The sequence below is a fragment of the Hemicordylus capensis genome, chromosome 1 (assembly GCF_027244095.1).
Source record: "Hemicordylus capensis ecotype Gifberg chromosome 1, rHemCap1.1.pri, whole genome shotgun sequence".
NCBI lineage: Eukaryota > Metazoa > Chordata > Lepidosauria > Squamata > Cordylidae > Hemicordylus > Hemicordylus capensis.
Window position 1 is genome coordinate 414,968,286 of NC_069657.1, and position 22,074 is coordinate 414,990,359.

Here is a 22,074-nt window from a genome sequence, read left to right on the forward strand (position 1 = left end):
GCTTCCCAGAGGCATCTGGTGGGCCACTATGTGAAACCATGCTTAGGCCTTGGGCCTGATCCAGCAGGACTGTTCTTATGTTCTCTACCACTGAGCTATGGCCCCATTCCCTAACTTCCTTTGTCACCTACATGGAAGGCAGCAAAACGTCTCCTCTGATTTCTCATGGATCTTTTGCTTCCTGTCTCCACACTATCCCTTCTTTGATCTTACAGAGAATTCCCACTGATCTATTATTCTTTATTTGTGATATTTTGGATGGTTTGGATCTAACACAAACTTCCAGCAGCGGCGTTTTGTTTCTACTAAGGGTACTTATGTGGTACCTTTTCTCACAAGCTTTTCAGTACCTCACAAACTTTAATGCATTTATGTTCTGAATGCCTCCTATTGATTAAGCTTCTTGGCTTCAGGCAAGAAAGAGATTTCCCCTTGCCTCTTTCCAGCCTGTCTTGTTGGGGAGGGATAATTGTGCCCAGCAGATCTTGTTTTTAACGCTTCTTATATATCACAAAATACTGTAAGTTAACAGCTTGCTCAGGGAACAAGAATTTGTTCCAGTTCCTGATTTAAATGTTTATGCTAATTGCTATTTATTGGCTCAGATGCAAATGATAGGTTGGCCAAAGTGAAATTTTATGACGAGCAAACTCCCCCCTTTTGTGCAAATTGAAAAAGTGAAACAAGAAGAGGATGAAATGAGCCGAAGATGGTCTTAATGGCTGCTTTTTAATGGGGAAGATAAAATTAAGACTGATTTACGTGGCCAACTCCCCTGTTTTCTCTTATCAGCTCATTTGGCAGGAAAAATGGAAAAGTAATTGTTCCTCTTTCAGTGTGGACCTCAAACCATTATTTATTGGCTGAAATTAATCGCTGTTTATCCTTCATTCACGTGGAAACCGCTCTATCAGCATTATGATGCCCAGCAACTCAACTAGTCCCTTGCAATTTAGCCGATAGCAAGCACAGATCCTGATGAGCCGTGCCTTAATTTTCTGGGCTGTGGGAGTTAATGAAGACTCCTTTTCTTAGGTGGACATATTTGTATTTCTACAACATTAATAACAAAAGCCCACACTTTCCCTTCTGCAGCATGTAAACTTTTTTTTTTATATAACAGGAAAAACATTATCGGCGGTCCCCAAAGAGAAGGGAGCAAAAACTCCCCTCTGCTTTGCTTTCACAATGGACCAAAGTGCTGGTGATTGGTCCATTCCTCACAAAGGGTCTTCTCTGCTACAAAATGTCCACTGCCCTAAAAGATGGCAAGCTAAACAGTGTTTGTGTTTATTTATTTCTTCGCCTTATGTTTTAGCCTCATTATATACACCTTCCAACCTGGTGGGTTCACTGAGCTGGCTGCCTGTGCGGTTTTATGCCAAAAGGGAACTAGGCAACTGGGACAGATACAGCTGCATCTTATCTAATTCTGCCTGGGGGGACCAATTGGTGCTGACAACCTTCATTCCAGACAGGAGCCTTTCCATGCGTCCGTCCTCCTTGCCCACACAGAACAGACACCATCAGCGCAGTTCAGCTTTTCACACAGCTAAGACGATCCTGGGATGCCTGTGTTTCCTCAATCTAAGAATGCCCTTGAACATCATGGCCAGAGTCCTTCTTCTTTTTTGCTCATAATGGGATTTACTAGATTAAAAATATAAGAAATAAAATCAATACATTTCACACAATACGGTGGAGAGAGAAGGAACAGAAGAGAAATGGGTTGAAAGAAGCAACACATCCATTCCAAAATATCATTCGATGGTAAACCGTTATACACAGAAATGCTTACGCTTGTGCTTCAAGTCCTATTCACACACCGTACTAAATGTATACAAGATTTGTGTACAGTGTATACACGTACAGATTTGTATGCACATAATTATTCACACATGTACAGCAGTACACTTTCTATTGGTACCCTGCATTTGAGGGTACCCGTAACCAGGTTCGCATGCATGCATGCAGGCATGCATTCATTCAGGTTATATACCACCTGACTCAAAAGGCTCTAGGTGGGTCACAAATTTTAAAATGAATACATGCACAGTCATTCACAGTAATCCTATTCACATGTTATGGCCAATACTTGTACAATCTGTATACAGTGTAATATGCAAAGATCTGTAAGCTTGCATAGATATTACAAATTGGCCGCCAAAATAACCACCGTGCCAGGGAATAGGTCTGGAAAGGGCCAAAGACACCCAAACCGGGCAAGTTTTAACTTCCCAGGAGGGAGGAGGGGGGAGGGAGTACCTCCATGGACACCCCCGCACACACACACACACACCTTGGAGAAGCCTCCAGAGGGGGTACATTTTAAAAAAATTGCTTGTTGAACCGCTCCCCCCCAGACTGAACCAAACCAGGGAGGGTTTGAAGGGGGCCAAAACCAAACTGGACCAGATGGTTTTGTGCACATCCCTAATGCAATATGATGTGGGGTTTGTGTGATGGGGATGAAATTTTCACCTGTGGCAACAAAAATAGTCCAACTTGACCCTAGGTAGTATGCCAAACGAGCTTCAAAAGGATTGTAACTTTTCCCTCACATCAATGCTCACACATTAACTGTTGTATAATGTGAAGAAGGAATGAAAAGGCAAGAATTCCAGATAACAAATTGCTGGTTACATATATATCAAATTATTTATACTGGAAAACTGCCCATAATTACGACAGGTGGGGGCAGAGACAGGGCCTATGTATTGCAGGAACCACTGGGTTAGATACAATCTTTGCACACATTTATCCACAAGATTCTTCTTAGTGGATGCCAGTGAATCCATTGCTAGTAGGGGATTAAGGTTTTGCTATTCCGTCAACAATAGCCCCCAGTACATTTTGAATTTTTCCTGCGTAACTGAATGGTAGTCGTTCATTTTCAAGGGAGAAAATAAAGATGTATAAATTGTTGGAGTGGGGGGCTAAACCTTCCCTGTCCTTGTGAGAAACAGACTCTGCACATGACCCAAATGTTTGACCAAATGTATTTTGTTTCAGATAACTTAACAGCACTCTATTTTAGGGCTGAAATAGATGGACTACCATGACATGCTTCCAGCTGGACACCTCTTCCTTTGGTCAAAAACAGCTGCATGGGAGGGGAGGGTTCAGGAGCAGAGTGCATGAGGAGGGGGAGATGCATTCTTTCCCCATGGTAGGTATGTGCGAACCAGCTCACCCTCGGGCTGGTTTGCTGTTGAACCGGACCTGGCCCGGTTGGGCTTGAGGTCGAGCTGAACCTCCAGACCAGCTCAAGACTGAACCCCTCCAGACCAGCTCAGGGCCAGTTCGAGGGTTCTACTTGGGGACAAAACGGTTTTTTAGAACTTACTGCCTCCAGTGGCATTGGAGGTTGCTGCCATGGCCATGGGGCGTCTCTAGCAGTTCCTCCTCCCCCATCTTAAAAGGGCTGTTTTGGGGCCTTTTCGGCCCTTTCTGTGCTGGTAGTGGCCATTTTGTCAGTGGCCAAATGGCCAGTGTGCATGCGTGCTCCAAAATTCTCTATTATTTATTCATTCAGTTTATATACTGCCCTTCCTAAAATGGCTCAGGGCAGTTTACATTAAAATAAAAAACACATAATAAAACAATTACAATCAGGAAACATTTAAACCCGATTAAAATTAAAATTAGACATCATTAAAAGCTAGGCTAAAAAGATAGGTCTTTAAGGCTGTCCTAAAGGTTTCCAAGGAAGATCTTCATTGGCTGACATCAGGAGGGAAATTACTTATAGTCTCACTGAAAGAAAAAGGGCTGAAATTCATTCAGTGGGATTACTTCTTCCAGTCAGGGTTTCCAGTGGAAATAGCACAGTCAGCACAGAAAGATCTGAAAAGGCCCCCAAATGGGCCAAAATGGCCCTTTTAAGACCGGGGGAGGCCGGCAGAGGGAAGAGAAACTGCTGGGGGCACCTCAGCAGCACCTACGAGGCTGAGGCAGCACCTACGAGCTGAAGCAGCACCTACGAGGCTGCCAGAGGCAGTAAGTTCTTTATTTTAAAAAATCATGCCCCCCTACCCCGAGCTGGGTCCAAACTGGTTTAGACTCAAGCCAGACCACGGCCTAGCTCGAAGTGCACAAAACCGGATCAGGCCCGGTTCGACTCAAATCCAGTTCGACTCCAACCAAACCGGGCTTTACAGTTTTGCACAGTTTTAGGGCCCTATACAATGGGCTATTTCCCCACAGAAAACTTCACCCCGAAATGGCTATTTGCTCCTGCAGTAGCTATTTGAGGAAGGCAGAACATGAGTGAGTAAATGCTCTTCAGACACATTAAAACAAGACATCTGTTCCTAGTATTATCCCTGGGTTGGTTGGGATAACACTTTTGTTAAACTAGTGTATTAAGGGGGGAGATTCCAGTAGTCCAGCCTTTCCTTGTTGTGCTTGTTTTCCAACCTTTAGGAAATACTCTTTACATAGGGGAGCACTTTACATCACATTTTAAATATGTGATCCCACCACCTGAGGTCTAAAGTCGTACAGACTAATTTCTTACTCCATCCCCGTTCTGTGTGTGGAGATTCAGCCTATCTCATTTCCCTTCTTGTTTGGTTAAATAATAATAATACTGGTTGACATACTGACATACAGAGAACATGCTAAGTGAAATGCTACGCAAAAGGCAAATTTTTACAAAACGTATGTGGTTGCACTTCAGGGACTCCACACACTAGACTACATGAAGCAAATGGGAAAAGTTCCAGGACAAACCAAAACTTGTTCCAAAGTTTGACCAGGCCTGAATATGGCTGAAACAAGATAACAAGATGGATACTGACAAAATTTATCAAAATTGGATTTCATGGCCTTAGTTTAGAGTTTAATTCCATCAATATTTTCCACCTTAACTGGGCATTCACAAGGTTTTATTTTTATTTTGCTTAAAAGCTGCAGAGCTGGGGAGACGACGTAACAGCCATATACAGACACTGCTTTGTATTTCTGCTAGGCTATTCTCCTCAGCTCTGTCAGGAAAATGGAGGCTTAATAAACCCCAAGAGACCTGGAATTGTCCTTGAATACCATGAGGTGAACATAGGGGAACTCCAAGCTAGCAAAGCTCTCCTTTCTTAATTGTCTTCCAATATATGAAAAATGCCTTTGCATATTAAAAATCCATCATCTATTGGGAAACTAATGGGAGCAAGACCCATGGTGGTAAAGCTTCCATTGCTAGTGTTCTCAGATGGGGGTTGATCCAAGGTTGCAAATTACTTATGAAAATAAATGCATCACATGTGAAAATGATATTATATTTTAAGAACTAACATATATAAAGTTTATATGGAGCAGTTTCATGGGGACAGAGTTCATGGAATTTTTTTTTTCCTTGGGTGATCAATCAATTTCATTGCCACTGCTTGAACCTCCAATGTGTGCAATCCCTGAAGTACAACCACATAAGTTTTGTGAAATTTGCCTTTCTCTTAGCATGTAATTTTATTTCCGACCAGCCTGAAACTATGTTGTTCAAATGCTGTTGGCCCTCTGTTGTTGAAAGCTGAAGAGTACATAGAACAAGAACATAATTAGCCTGGTTGTTTTACCTTCATTTTAAACAAATAGCAGGGAGGAAGTCAAAAAGTTTTGAAGTCAGTGTTATAAGCAACATATTAAAAACCTCAAACATTTTGAATTGAGCTCCGGCCACCATTTTGAAAAATGGCGGCCCAAAATTGCTTTTTGCATACATCTCACAAACCCTTCCTCATTGATTTTCTTAATCAACTTAACATGGGCACATCCTACATGACACTGCTCACCCTTTATACACATATGTTACACATATCTTGTAACATTCCATATGATCAGGGCAGGACTACCCATTACATCGGCATTCTCAAACTACTCAATACACAGGGGTTCTCAAATGGCCAAACGCCATTATGCTGGAATGATGGGAGTTGTATTCCAATATAATCTGGGGACCCATGTTTGAGAACCCCTGCATTACAAGAAACAGGGGATTTCCACCAAATACAGCATCTCTGTGTCAACGTTTTCATCTTTATCTCCATAATATGTAATATATCCTTTGTCTTAGTATCATCTTTCCATATGCTTCCCCACCCTCCTCAGCAACTGAGGTGGAGCAGGAACACAGAAAAGCACAATGCAGTAACTCCAGGCATGAGGAAAGTTTATCACACATTTGAGAGGGAACTTGATGTGGGAATGCAATTTGTAGTGGTAGACTGTCCCCAAGTCACTCGCTGACCTTCATGGCTGACTGGGGATTTGAACATGGGTCTCATCCATTCTAGTCAGACACCCTAACCACTTGACCAGACTTGCTCAAATCTAAATATGTTTGCCCACATGCCCCAGACTGCACTTTCCCTGCACCACTAACTGCACAAGCCTATGCATAGGAACATAGGAAGCTGCCGTATACTGACTCAGACCATTGATCTATCTAGCTCAGCATTGTCTTCACAGACTGGCAGCGGCGTCTCCAAGGTTCCAGGCAGGAATCGCTCTCAGCCCTATCTTGGAGAGACCAGGGAGGGAACTTGAAACCATCTGCTCTTCCCAGAGCAGCTCCATCCCCTGAGGGAAGTATCTTACAGTGCACACTTCTAGTCTCCCATTCATATGCAACCAGGGTGGACCCAGCTTAGCTAAGGGGACAAGTCATGCTTGCTACCACAAGACCAGCTCTCCTTTCCTAAAAATAGAACATAGGAAGCTGCCATATACTGAGTCAGACCAACAATGGACATCTAGCTCAGTATTGTCTTCACAGACAGGCAGCAGCTTCTCCAAGGTTGCAGGCAGGAATCTCTCTCATCTCTATCTTGGAGAGACCAGGGAGGGAACTTGAAAACATCTTTTCTTCCCAGAGCAGCTCCATCCCCTGAGGGGAATAGCTCACAGTGCTCACACTTCTTGTCTCCCATTCAAATGCAACTAAGGCAGACCCTGCTTAGCTAAGGGGACATCATGCTTGCTACCCCAAGACCAGCTCTCCTCTAATGCATGTTTAATCAGAAGTAAGTGTCATTGTATTAATGGTTCTTACTCTCAGGAAAGGGAACATAGGATTGCAGCCAAAATCTTTTGTCTCTCGTAGCACTGACATGTTTAAATTCTGATATTTAAGATCAGCCTAACTTCAGCAAAGTGCTGTCCCTTTACAGTTGCCTTTGAGAAGGAAGTAATCAGAAATACATTTCACTAGCTCACTCCCTGAGCCTCAGATGTTCTTCCAATATTCACTGGGACTTACAGGTGATTAGTATCTCTCCATGTCAAGCCCCAAGCCAAGAAACCAGTTGACAATCCTCAGCTGCCAAAGAAATAAAAGAAAGATGTAGCAGGCAAGTGGCATTGCTTGGTTAGTGAGTGCCTACCTCTCATCCCAAACTGTGACAAATGTTGAAAATCATAGAAACGAGAGGCCATAATATTGGCTGAAATGTCAGATGGATTAAATGAAAACAGGTTGATTTTTAGCCATCAGAGAGAACCCAAATCAGGTGCGTAAGGAGTACAAAAAGAGAGAGAGAATTTCAAATAGAAACTGAGAAACTGATGAGTATGCTGTCAGAAGTTACTCACCAGAGACAATTGAAGGCTGAAACAAATCTAACCAGTCTTCTGGAAGTGAATAAGTTGGTGCGGAAGGGAACGCAGAAATAGGGAAACAGTGTATATCAAAGAATACAAAAAAATTTCTTTCGTGCAAGTAATTCCTAGCAGCATTTCACTTCCAGAATTCTTCATTTCTGATTCTGACTGTCAATAGAAACAAAAGAAATTACATTGATATCATCACTGTTTAAGTAATTATTTCCATGGCTAAATTTTATTTTACTTTTATTGGTAGTACACAGTTATGAGTTTGAGGATCTTGATTATTGTGAATTGGCTTCTTATCAGGAGCTTTCCCGAACAGCAGGTTCTACTGCAGGTTTTCTGTAAGGCTTTACTGTGCATTTGAAGTTGCCCCCCCAATGCAAAAAGTGGATTTTTTTTAACCCCTGATATAAATCAGGTGACACTCTAACACGCAATGAAAAACCCGAATTTTTATTTTATTTATTTTTATTTTATTTATTTTTATTTATTGTTAAATTTGTATACCGCCTTTCTTTAAAACAAGACTATAAAAATTAATTATTTAAAAAAATTTATTATTATTATTGTTGTTGTTGTTGTTTATTTTCATTTATATCCCACTCTTCCTCTAAGGAGCCCAGAGTGGTGTACTACATACTTGAGTTTCTCTTTCACAACAAGCCTGTGAAGTAGGTTAGGCTGAGAGAGAAGTGACTGGCCCAGAGTCACCCAGCTAGTATCATGGCTGAATGGGGATTTGAACTCGGGTCTCCCCGGTCCTAGTCCAGCACTCTGACCACTACACCATGCTGGCTATTATTAAGCTAAATAGATAAATATTCAGCTAGAGAGAATATAAAAACATAGATCTGACTAAAAATATTTAAAATACAAGCACAATATAACCATACAAAATACAAAGCAGCAGCAGAGGCAATCATATAAAAGCCTGGGTAAAAAGCCAGGCTTTAACATGCTTTCTAAAAACTGTGATGGAGGCAGAGGAGCGAATGGCCACTGGGAGAGCATTCCAGAGTCTGGGGGCAGCAACAGAGAAGGCCCTGTCCTGAGTGCACGACAGCCGCGCCTCCCTCATTGTTGGCACCCGGAGCGGAGCCCCCTCAGATGACCTTGTCAAGTGTGCAGCAACCCTTGGGAGCAGGCGGTCCCTCAGGTATCCAGGGCCCAAACCGTTAATTGTGTGTGAAGTGCTCCCTAATAGCTCACAAGGACTTTGAGGTAAATTTGGCAGATATGTGAGCACACACCTCCATTCCAGAGGAAATGCATACAAACAGCTGGATGTGAAAAACCTCCTGGAAGCTGATGAGTGGTCAAATACTTTAATATTATTTTGTTAAAGAAGATTAATACTCCTTGATGGTTGGAAATCTCTCTGTCTTTCTGTCTCTGTATCTCCCTCGCACCCTCCCTCCCTCTCTCTCTGGTCTATGAAAGGTAACACCCTGCAGCAAGTGGGAGAGGCAGAAAAAGCATTGTGTTCCAGTTTGAATTTGGAGACGGGGCTAAACTGCATGTGATGTTAACCCCAGCTTTCTCAGATGGGTGTCATGACCTCCACTCTGAGCAATGATTCTGAAGCTGACCCTGAGGAGGCAGAGTTGGTAGTAAATCAGTCCCAAACCCTGTCAGCCTTCCAGAGCTGCAAAAATTCCCAGAACTGGAGCCCCTGGACATGATACCCCCAGAGAGTTGACCACTCTCACACCAGGAACTTTGCATTTGATGAAGAGGAGAAGTGCCAGACTCTAGGCCAGAAGGATGCTTCATCCCCAACTAAAATAAAATTGCAGTATGCATAGCATTTGTTCATATCCATTCTTTGTTACTACTACCTCTTCCTCCATCTCTCCCCTCTGTAGGTTTCCCCACTGTTCTCCCCCATCTAAATGTAGATGGTCAGCTCCTTAGGACTGGCACCTGTCTTTTATTTTTTATCACACTGGGCAGTACCAGTATTACTGTTGGTGGTGGTGATGCAGTTGTTTTTATTGCAAGTGAACTGGAAGCCACTATGGTGATAGGCACAGGATCTATTTAAAATGCTAGTTTTCATAAGACATGCATCTAAACACACTTTCAAGCACTGGTCATGAAAAAAAGCATGATTAGGAGAAACCAAGAGACCAGGAGCATAGCCACCATTGGGCGATGGGGTTCAAAGAACCCGGGCCACCACCCCTCAGGGGCCGTGCCTCGTGGCTCCAACACCCCAACCAAGGGGGGTGCTGGTTTAGCTCCTGAGCAGGGCCGTGCAGCCCCATTCTGGAGTTAAATGGCTGGTGCTGCATTCGCTGACATCAGATGTGGGGTGTGTGATCTGGCTCCCGAATGGGGCCACCCCGTTCAGGAGCCAGACCACACACCCCACGTCTGATGTCAGGCACGGAGGCATGGCTAACCCCCACGTCTGACATCAGAAATAGGGGGTGGGGCGAGCAGGGCCACCACCACGGCCAGACACGGGCCGCCCCTGGTCTGGCTCCACTAGTGCAAGAGAACTGACAAGTTTTTATCTGAGCAACTTTCCTTACCACAAGATGACTTTCTAGGCCAGCGATTGTCACTATTTTTCAAGTAGTGGCCACTTTGGCAAAACATCTTCAGTGTGAGAGCCATTTTGCACTGTGCTGACCTCTGCAAAGTACTGTAGTTTTCGCAGTGATGGAAGGGTCCTTTCAAAGAGATGGAGCCCTAAGAGCTTTAGGCAGAAAGCAATGGGAAAGGTTTCACTTCCTCGCACTCCATGCACACCTTCAAAGATGTTGCAGGAGCTGATGGTGGGCAGTGCTGGGCAAAGTGCAGGGCCATGTAGTGCCAGAAGACTGTGCAGAATATTCAGTTTTGGCTGAAGCTTTGTGCAGACCCAATAATCAGTTATTTTTTTTTATATTTATATTTATATTTATATTCCGCTCTTCCTCCAAGGAGCCCCCAGAGCGATGTATGGCATACTTAAGTTTCTCCTCACAACAATCCTGTGAAGTAGGTTAGGTTGAGAGAGAAGTGACTGGCCCAGAGTCACCCAGCTAGTATCATGGCTGAATGGGGATTTGAAATCGGGTCTCCCTGGTCCTAGTCCAGCACTCTAACCACTACACCATGCTGGCTCTCAGCATTAGTCAGTGGGCCACCACTGGCCCCCATTGCAGTGAAGAACAAACACAAAGGCCTTGCTGTTCCTAGTGCTTTTTAATGCATCTGATGTCGCTGCTGTGGAAACAGAGAGATGTAGGAACACAGGAAGCTGCCTTATACAGAGTCAGACCTTTGGTCTATCTAACTCAGTATTGTCCACACCAGGGATTCTCAACGTTGGGTCTCCAGATGTTATTGGACTTCAAGTCCCATAATCCCCAGCCCCAGTGGCCTTTGGTTTGGGATTATGGGAACTGAAGTCCAATAACATCTGGGGACCCATCATTGAGAATCCCTGGTCTACACAGAACAGCTTCTCTAAGGCTGCGGGCAGGAGCCTCTCTCAGCCCTATCTTGGAGATGCCAGGGAGGGATCTTGGAACCTTCTGCATGCAAGCATGCAGGTGCTCTTCCCAGGGTGGCCCCATCTCCTGAGGGGAACATCTTACAGGGCTCACACATCTCCCATTCAAATGCAAACCAGGGTGGAGCCTGCTTAGCAAAGAGGGAAATTCATGCTTGCTCCCACAAGACCAGCTCTCTTCCCTGTAAGGATAGGGAACTTGAGCCTCCTCAGAAATGCTGTGGAGGCAAGCTCAAGGCAAGGTCTTAATTGCTGGAGGTCAGGTTTGGGGGCTAGCACACTAAGACACAGGGAGGAGAGGAGCTGTCAGGAGCCAGGAGCTGTCAGAATGGGGAGAGACTGATGGATGAGAAATGACCACCAAGGTAAGGAGCTCCAAGACCAAGCATAAGGCAGATGGGAGGTAGGAGTTTTCATTTGACTACAGCACCCGTATCACAGGAGCTCAGAGGACAGCAGCCTTTAGAGTAAAGACTTATTTATTGTACAAAAGAAACAAACAGAATGAACAAGAACTCTTCCTCTGGCCAGCCCCCAACTCCAACCAAGTGCTAGCGCCACCTACTGGCTGGAACTCATAACCAGTGGCTAAATTCAGATGTAACACAAAGCCAGAGTTAAACAGGGAAAAGGTTGGAATTCCATTACAACAGAATTTGTGAAACCGTGGTTTCGAGCTGAAAGTAACCTGTGGTTTGTGTCACCGAACTCCAATTCAAACTTTTAGTTTGCACAAAAGTTCACTGTTGAGACCTCCGGTTTGGCCGCCAAAGTGTTATGTCCAATCCTGAATGCAGACATAACCAGTTTCCTGCCAATTTTCAAACCACTATAATAGAGACGGATGTGGCACTTCCCTCTATCTACCTGTCTGAGCAGCAGCCCCACCCCTCCTGTCACCTATCCAGCTATGGAGTTGCCCGGCATACAAGGATCCACCATATCCCATCCCAAGTTTGTCAGCCTGTCAAGTGGCACAGTCACACAGGGGCATCCCCTCTTCCCACTCTGACACTTGCTCCCCCAGGAGGGAAAAGGGATGGAATGACAGGAAGGGCACTAAGTGCTTTGCTCCCCAAGAATGAAGTGACAATGATGTATGTTCACAAGCACAAACACTCCAGGTGGCAACATAAGCGAGGCACCCCATCACAGCACTAGGAGAGGAACAAATGGCTGGGGAGAGGGCACCTGGGGTTAGGTTTAAAAGTATGGGTGCGCATGGAACCACAGAGGCATGGTCCAGTGCCGGGGGGTGTCTCCCTTTAAGAACGGGGGGGTTGTACTTACCTCTTCCGCCGCTTTCCCCCCTCCAGCACTCCATTTTTTGACAATGTTTTTGGGGTGGCAGCATTCCTCCCTGCTGCCCCTGCCCCTGTTGTTTTCCGAAAATACCGGAAGTAGCTGCCGCGCATGCGCCCGACGCGCATGCGCCCGCCACCCCACGCGTGCCCTCCTATACATATGTCCTCCTAGGAAGTCTTCATCTCCCTTTCCCTTTCCCGAGTAACAGGGAAATATCCACCCTAGACCACCACCACCCAAAATCATGCTTATGTAGGACTATTTAGGTGCAGGGCTCTTTGGAGGTGGCGGTGCCATTGCTGTCTGAAGAACCACTGGCATGGCGTGGCATTTAAATGGATGGAAATGGCTTTTCCAGGCCAGCGGTGGCGGCTCCGAAAATGCACAATTGTGTTCAGCATCCCACCCCCCAAGATTGTGGCCAATCACGGCCACTCTGCTGACATGCTGACACTTTGAGCACAGTTTGGCCATGGAGCTTTCTGGGATTGGCTTCTGTGGCCGAGCTGCAGGGAGGGGGTTCCCTATCCTGGAAACAGAGGTTGGTGGGACATGTTTGCAAGAATTATCTGTGGTGCGATTTATAGTTTAAAATTGAAACTGCGGCTTCGCCCGCCTTCAGTTTCGTGTACTTCTGAATTTGGCCATAATGTCTAAAGACCTAAGATAGTACCAGATCTTTACCTCCATCTCTGTTATTTTGCAGCTTGCAGGTCTCCATTATACTATTCGCTCTATTGCCAGGAAACGAATGTACATAGTTTTTTTCTGTATCAAAAACTTTAAAAAAGCAACTGCAGGAATTTTTTATTATTGATTGCATATCCTTGTATTTATATGCACCATATTGCAACTATATAGCAATGTTTTCATTTTCCAATTTGAAAAGATGAGCTTCAGATTTTCATGATTGCTTGGCAGCTTTGGCAAAATAGTTAAGCAGGCCACTTAAACATTAAGCATATGTTGAAATCCATTACTCTCCCACAAAGCACTAATGCACATGTTTAACTTTAAGCATGTCTTAAATCCCCATTGACTTCCAATGCACATTTTCTAAATTGGGGCTTTTAGGAACTGAAGGGGCTTCTGAATGATTGTGACCATAACAGCATAGTTCCTAATGGGCAGTTCTAAGTGCTGGCAAACTAGAGCTGATAGATCAAAGTTTCAGAAATAAAGGATGCTATGGGCATCAACTATCCATTGACTTCAGCAAAGGCATAGTGCTATGAAAATGTCACATCCGCTAACTTTTCTGGGACCGGGGATAAATAGACACAGACAAACAGACATTATGCTGAATCTGTGGTTAGATGTCTGTACACGTGGACTTGTTTTTGTGTGAATGATTGCACCTACATTAATTTTAAATGTGAACTTGGGTCCCTCAAATGCATGGTACAGATAGGTTAACTGCACAGCTCTATCTGACCAATGGTCAATCTGCAAGCAGCATGGCTCTCAGGTGGGATGGGAGATTGAGGAGCCACCAGAACTGCCTCCTTTGGTGGCACCCCCCGCCCCCAGCTTGCTAGGATGAGCCCCTACTGTGCTGTGCTGGGGACAGAACAGATCCTCCAGTCCCCTATACAGCATTTGTCCCCTCCAGTTTTCCTATGGAGAGGAATCAGATGTAATTATTTGGGGTGGAGGGCATGACTGAGTTTAATTATTGAAGATCTTTTAAGTACCTAGCAACGCCCCTGAGGACTGGTGTATGGCAGAAGCACAGAGGTTTTTATATAAGAAAATCTCTAGGAATTGAAGGTAAATTGAGGGAACAGCAGTCTAGGTTCTAGGCTTCTAACAGCACACACTGGGAACTGCTACTTGCTTCCCATTCACTTTCTGTGAGTCACCTGAACCTGCCCTAAATGATGGAGGTGGGTGGGATATGAATCATTGTGAGCTGCCTTACACATAGGGGCTATTCTCACGATCGCAGAAAATTGGGCTAGCCTCCGCTAGCCCAATTTTCTGTGATCGTGAGAACCACCGGGCTCGACTGTGAGCCCTGTGGTTCTAGAGCGGGTAATCCACTCAAGAACCCCTGCCCTAAAACCAGGTTTGCGGAGCAAGCGCTCCACAGACCTGGTTTTGAAGATCATGAGTCGCCGTGGCGTGTCTTCGCGCCATGCCTACTCATGAGGAGACCCCTGTAGGGGAGGCAAAAAGCCACCTCCCGGCTCCGGGGGTCTCGCCAGCATGCCCTAGCCCCCGCCCGGCTCTGTCATGGAGCTGGCAATCGTGTGGGCAGCTGATCCGGCCGCCCAGGGCTCCAGCCATGCTTGTGTACGAGGAGAGCGGGCTTAGCCCGCTCTCCCCGCTCAGTGCCCCAAACCGGGTCTCCATGATCGTGAGACCTGGCTCAGAGTCTATGTAGCTCAGTACATTGAGGAGTAGAAGCCCTCCAGGGTTTTAAGCACGGGTCTATCCCCAGCTCTGCCTGGAGATGCCAGGGATTAAACCTGGGATCTGCTGAGGAAAAGAACAATATTATTCTCCCCCATTTCGAACCTGGAAAGCTAGTTGTGCAGTCTGCACAGCTGGTACTGTTGTCTGGCAGATCCTTTTCTGTATAAAGTGCTTGACAGCTTGGGACCAGGCTATTTAAGAGAGCTCCTCCATTGTCATTAACTCTCCCATGTTTTACGATCTTTGGGAGAGGTCTGGTTATGGTTGCCACCAGCTCATTTGGTGGTGACTCAAGACTGGGCTTTCTCTGTGGCTACCCTAGGGCTTTGGATGATGCTCCCTGCTGAAATAAGAGCATCTCCTCCTCTGTTTGTTTTCAGGAAGACCCTCAAGACTTTCCTGTTCTCATAAGCTTTTTATTATAATTTTAATAATTTTAATAATTTGTTTTATCGTGTTTTATGTATTTTAACCTGTGTTTTTTAATGTTGGGATTTGTACACCGCCTAGAGATTTACATATCAGGTGGTATAGAAATATTAGATAGATAGATAGATAGATAGATAGAGAACTGCAAGGATAGACACGGTATCAGCTTCTCTATACATGTGTACATCAGGACTTTGCATCAACTCCTAGGAACCTTTCCACAACCTGCGTGCAGATGCATCCAAAGTTTCTATCACTGAAGGTTGCCACTCCAACACAGTAGGAAGCAGGAGAACTGATCAGGGTACAATTTGTACCTTTTCCACTGAGAACAGTAGGGCAGGCAGACATCTGTATAACACCTGCACCAAACTGAAGCAGAGATTGGTGGCATATGGTGTCCCTTCCATGATTTCAAAACAGACACTCTTGTTTTAATTGATATGAACCAGAAATTCATAGTGTGCTCACAAGCAAGTCAAATTAGCAAGGATTTTATTGGGTATTGTAAGGATGGCAAGCCACAGGCGTTTTGAAATATTGATTCAAAGTTTGCATTCCTCTGCCATGTAGAATGCATGTTTCTGCATTTAGGGGACCATCCAGCCCTACAACACCTCCTTTGATCTCTGTCTTGCTCATCCCACTTCACAGATAGGGCTCCCCATAAAGCATGGAGGGGCTCAAGTGGTTCTCCTGGAAGATGGTCTCTGGTGCCTTACCTTCTGTGCCACCCGCTCCTGGCGTAGCAGCAAGCAGGAGGGATTACAACCTCATGGGTCAAAGGTACTTTCTGGGGTGCAATTCTACATTCAACACTGTCAGCTGAACCCAGTGGTCAGCCTGGCAGTCTGCCTCAGAATAGCAGAATGGACTTGCTCCTCCATACTTCTGAGTGATTGGCTCCCTTGGTACTCAACCCCAGCCTGGCCCCATCCTACCTCTGGCTCTCTGACTATAATGCTATATCCTGGCCCAAACAGAAACATAGGAAGCTGCCTTATATCAAATCAGACTATTGGTCCATCTAGCTCAGTATTGTCTACACTGATTGGGAGCAGCTTCTCCAAGCACTTAGGCAAGAGTCTTTCCCAGTCCTACCTGGAGATGCCAGGGATTGCAACTGTGGCCTTCGGCATGCAAAGCTGATACTCTACTACTGAGCTATGGCCCTATCCCCAAAGGTGGCATACATGAGTCTCCACAAAGGTGGCATACATGGGTCTCCCATCTTGGCAGTGACCATGCCAAAACCTGCTTAGCTTCAGCAAGGAGACAAGTATCATAGACCCTTATACCATGCTCCTCTTCCTTCTGGCCCTCCACTTCTCACATGCCCACACCTGACATGGCCTTCCTTTCCATAGCTGGTCTTATGCTCTTAGCCAAGTCATGAAACTCCCCTATTGCTAAGCCCCTCTTCTTCCTCCTTCCACCTCCAGAAAGCTGTGTGCTCTGGCTCATCCCCTTAGATATTATACTTTTTCACAAATAAATCATAAAGTCCTGTCCAGAGGTGGATCTAGGTAATTTTGGAGCCTGGACCTAGAAGCCTTTGGAGCCCCCCCCCCCATTTTGGAGGCCTCCCCTCCACTGGGACACACACGATCAGTGAGAAGAGCTGGAGTGGGTTAGCGGGGAGAGCGGGCTTAGTCAGCTCTCCCAGCACACAAGCAGGCAGTCTGCTCTGGGTGGCCGAAGCTGCCTCCCATACGACTGCTGGCTCCGTCACGGAGCTGGCAGGGGCTGGGAAAATCGGGGGCTGCACAGCCCCTGGAAACTTCAGCATGCCCTGCACGAGCACACAGGGCATGGTGGAGAGACCCCCAAGCCAGGAGGCTGCTTTTAAGCCTCCCAGTCGGAGGTCTACTCATGAGTTGCCATGATGTGGTGCCATGCCGCGGCAACACACGATTCAAAAAACCAGGTTGACGGAGAACTCGCTCCGCAAACCTGGTTTTAGGGCAGGGGTAGTTTAGCAGGTTAACCGCTTTGAGGCCACCGTGCTCGCCTGTGAGCCTGGTGGTTCTCACAGTCAGGAGAAATCAGACTAGGCTCCCCTAGCCCGATTTTGCCTGATCGTGGGAATAGCCTCACAGTATTTTTAACACATGGGTTCTTGAGGGCACAAACAGCAACTGAACTCACAAGAATGTGAGACTATAAAACAGGTATATTTATGCAAATATGCACTCGCAGAAGCATTTCAAATACACAACTTAACATATTCCCATCCCCCATAGTTCTTTCCCCTCTCCCTCTAAAGCAGTGGTCACACTTGGCCACCCGGCACACGGGCAGGCTAGCACCACCCAGGACAGAATAAGAAGGATTTGGAGGTCCCCCAGGGGTGTGGAGGCCCTGGACTTTGGCCCAGAGGTCCAGGGGTAAGAGCGCCTCTGGTCTTTCCTCACAAGCAAAGAAAGGACTCTGACAGGGCAAGGGGAGGAAGCCTCGTAAAGCTTACCACCTCTGTAAACGAGCAGGTCCTTGCCCCTGGGCGGGTGGATTGCCCGCCCAGACAATCACCGGTTGCTGCTGGTTGCTCCGAGGGTCAGAGTGTCGGGACACGTCACCCAGCCCAATATAGCTCCAATAATGCATCGCACACTTGTGGTGGATTATGAAGATCACCTCCTCCCTTCCCTGAGTCTGCTAGTCACGGCTGCTTGCAGACGATCCAAAAAACAAGAAACACTCTCCTGACCTCGTTTTGGAGTGAGGTTTGCCACAAGCGGGTTTGCCGCCGTGGAGCCGCTCCCTTACCTGGTTTTGCATGTGCATGTGAATAGCCTACCAGCATGTTTCAGTCCTCCCCCCCACACACACACACATTTCTGCTAAAATATTTAGAATTTTAAAATGGGTTCGCACTAACCATTTCCTATGATCAATTTCCCCCAAAAGGCCCCCAAGTTAGTTACACTTGGCAGCTCACTCCAATATTAAACACAATTTCATACTTTATATACTAGCTAAAGCTTTGGGCGGTGGGGAACACATTGGTTCTTCACCTATTAAATAGGTACAATTGGAGAGTAGGGCATTGGCATGTAATCAAAGTACAACTGACCTGTGACATCACACAAATCTCACAGGTCAGCTGCAGATCAGAGTTCGTGCCATGTAAAACAACCCTGTGGAATTTGCTCCCACCCAGACACAGCCTGATATATCACATCAACCCTGAATTCTGAGATGATCTCAAAAACATTTTAGAGCCAGGATCATTTCAGAGAGCCCAAATGCGAAAGCATTCAGCCATCAGCGTATTGTAGAGAAAACAAGCTGTCACATTGCCTCTGATATTCTCTTAATAAAAGGTATTTTCCCCTTGCCCCATCATCACGTAGTTTTCTTTAGTACAATCTTTCTGCCAAGCCATTAGTAAACCATGTACTCAGATGCTGCACCCAACCCACCTGCATTCTTCTGTAGACTATACAGAAAGCAAAAGTGTTACATTTCTGTTAAGGACTTCCTGCTTTAAAAGCAGTGTACGATCACTTGCAGAGTTCTAACGGGTCGGGAATCCACTGTCTTAGGTCTGCCTTTATATCGGAAGCAGGAGAAGCTCCAGTTAATCTTCTTTAAAGTCTTATTCGCTTAATGGAAATGCTTAGTTGCATAATTACATTGAGCAGCTATTGCTATTCCAAAAAGAAAAATATAATAATCTAATGGTATTGTCTCTATAAGCGAATGAGAATTTCAGGAGTGGATGCCGGTGCCACCCATGTGATCCAGAAAGGTTAATGCAGTTAAAGTTATTTCACAGTCCATTAAGGAGCTTACGGTGACCTGGTGACCTTTGAGCCAACAACACGGAATCCATTATCATCACAATGGAAGAGCCGAGGGTTCGGCTGACTTGACAATGGGCCCAGGAAATCCCAAGTTAGTACTTAGGGATTTTTTTTTTTTAAGGGGGAAAAAAACATGCTCTTTTCTTTCTGCTTCTTGGGTATGGCTATTAATATACCCTCCTATAATTTGTAACATTAACATTGCTGAAGGTACAGAAAAGGACATCGAAATGAAGATGTCAGAACTGCTGACTTAGTTCAGCGTATGATAATCCAGGCTACGTATGGAAATCGTAGAGAGATAACTTGAATGATCAAGATGAAAACAATGAAGATGATCAGTGAAAATTATGACAATTTTTTCCAGCAAATTTTAGGTCTCTCCATTTCTAAAGGCTATCGGTGTGTCTAAATGTAGTATACTTTCTGTTTCTGCTTTTTAATTTTTTTTACCTAGGAAAATAGTATTGCTATTGCTGTGTGTAATGCATCTTCTTTTAAGTTATACTGATGAGCAAAATTCTGCATGATAGTGCAAGCAAATTGTTAATTTTTCTTCCATACAGAGTCTTGTGTATTGCTGCCAATCAAACTGAAATCCATAACTTCGAAGGAACATTGGTAATGAAATAATTATATATACTGAAAACAGCATTCCTTCTTTGTTTTGCTATAGAGGAAGAATAAATCTAACTATTCAAGATTATTAGGGGGGCAATAACCAAAATATTCAATTACCCTTTACAACATGTTGTTTGTCTAGTAGATCTGTTTTTAAGTTTATTAACAGTAATAATTGTAATCTTTAAATTTGCATCTATATACAGAAAGTTATGAAATTAAATCATTTGTAGAAAATAAATATGAACATCTTAAATATCAGTAAGCATAAGGGTACTTTAGTAAGCAGAAATTCCAGAAAGGGTTGCTAATATACAGAGCAAAACATTTAAAAGGAATTAAGATTCACAACAGTGTTTAAAATGGCTTCCCATTTGTGATATACAATAACATATTAAATATAACTTAAAGAACCCTAGGACTTTTACTAATCATTACTAAATAGTAATTTTATAAACCATAATATTAGGAGGTTGGGGGAAAATATTAGCTATTTGATTTTCAAGGTAGTAGTATAAATTTCCTTTTATGGCCCCACAAATGGCTGAAAAGATTGTTCATTGATACTGAATATTTTTTTAAAAAATTCATTGAGTGACATTTTGAAACTATGGCACTGAAGTTCAGTTTTAGGAATTCTACATGGAAATATGTATAAAGTACCAGGACTTATTTTTACTTTATTCAAATAAAGTATTGTTTAAAGGGAACCCAATACACAGAGGGCAAGAGCTGGACATAAAATCTACTTTGATTTCTTCAGAAATCAGTTCTTCCTTTTGAATTCCCTCAGTAGGTGCTGGAGGGCAATTATGTGCAGTGGAAATAATTCTCCTAATTCAGCACCAAGGAAAGAGGAGACCACCCGAACACCAGTTGAGCACCATTACCATTTCTCCTCCCTCCTCTGATGGGTCGGCGATTAGGCCTCTTGGAACCGGCATGTTTGCTTTCATAGACCATAGTACTCACATTCCAGGAGTAACTAAAGTTAATGCAGAGCTCTGATTGATTGATCAGGAACTAGTTGCACTTTGAGAAAACAATAACATTATGACTCATGGAATAGAAGTCATTTTAACATTCTCAAAAAGGGAAGTAAAATCTCCTTGGGACTCTGATGATAAATAATAACAATATTAACAACAACAACAACAATAAACAACTTTGTTAGCCACCGCATAACAAAATGTTCTCCGGGTGGCTCACACACACCATTAAAGCATGAAATAAAAACACACAACACATTAAATCATAACAGACCGGGGGCAGAAAATACAAAATGCAATACAAAGCAATTTTAAAACTCTTTTAAAAATCAGTTTTAAAAATCAACATTTAAAAATCAACATTTAAAAGGCCTGAGTGAACAGAAAGGTCTTTACCTGGCGTCTAAAAACACCAAGTGATGAAGCCAGGAAAACCTCACTGGGGAGGCTGTTCCATAAACGGGGTACAACCACCGAAAAGGCCCTCTCCTTAGTAGCCACCCACCTCACCTCATTTGGTAGGGGCACCCGGAGGAGGGCCTCCGAAGAATATCTTAAGGTCCAGGTTAGGACATCTGGGGCAAGGTGCTCTCTCAGGTAACCTGGTCCCAAGCCACTTAGGAATGACTATCACAGATGCTAATGCGTAAATCTACATGGGAACCATGTGCTGGAAGATGTGAGGTGACAATAATATGTCACCTCAGGTGACAAGGCAGCAAGATGCCCTCCAGCACCACACTTACACAGAGAGAGAGAGAGAGAGAGAGAGAGAGAGAGAGAGAGAGAGAGAGAGAGAGAGTATGAGGGGGAGGAGAGTGCATGCAAGTGGTGGGAGGCAGAGCGGCAACCTTTAACAGACCGCCTCAAACACATGGATGTCTTGAGCTGCTACTGGTTCAGGTCCCCAGGGTTTGCTATCAAATGATGAGCTTGGTTTTTCCTTTGCAGAAAAAACTGCAAGGACTTCATCACCACCATGTTCCTGCATAGTTGAGGAAAGCCATACAGGCATCCCTCGCCAACCGCTAGGGTTCCATTCTGGCAAAACCTTGCCATTGACAAATTCGCAGTTGGTGAGGCATTAAAGTCTATGGGGTTAGGGGAACCATGACTGCAAAAAGACCTAAAAATAAAGGAAAAAATACCCAAAACATTGCTAAGAAAACCCACCAAAAAAAAATCCTGTAATATCACCAAGAGTCACCAGGAAGAATGAGTAGATCGAACCTCTAGAAATTTTCTGAACCCTCCAAAATCACTCAAAGGCATTTTAAATTGGCAAGGGACAGCAAGGTCAGCAGGGGTCACCAAGAGGAATGAGCAGATCAAAACTCTGAACCCCCCCCCATCACTAAAAAAACCCCTCATCAATTGTGGATACTTGGGTTGCAGTTGG

At 44.6% G+C, this 22,074-nt stretch overlaps 1 long non-coding RNA gene across 1 annotated transcript; it reads right to left on the reverse strand.

Moving 5' to 3' along the window:
• Positions 1-1,006: 1,006 nt before the first annotated feature.
• LOC128340545 (uncharacterized) lies at positions 1,007-18,989 on the reverse strand. Its single transcript, XR_008313783.1, has 3 exons — positions 18,682-18,989; positions 7,585-7,761; positions 1,007-1,650 (listed from the first exon to the last, which is right to left on the reverse strand). It is a non-coding gene; the product is annotated as an uncharacterized LOC128340545 (long non-coding RNA).
• Between the last annotated feature and the right edge of the window lie 3,085 nt (positions 18,990-22,074).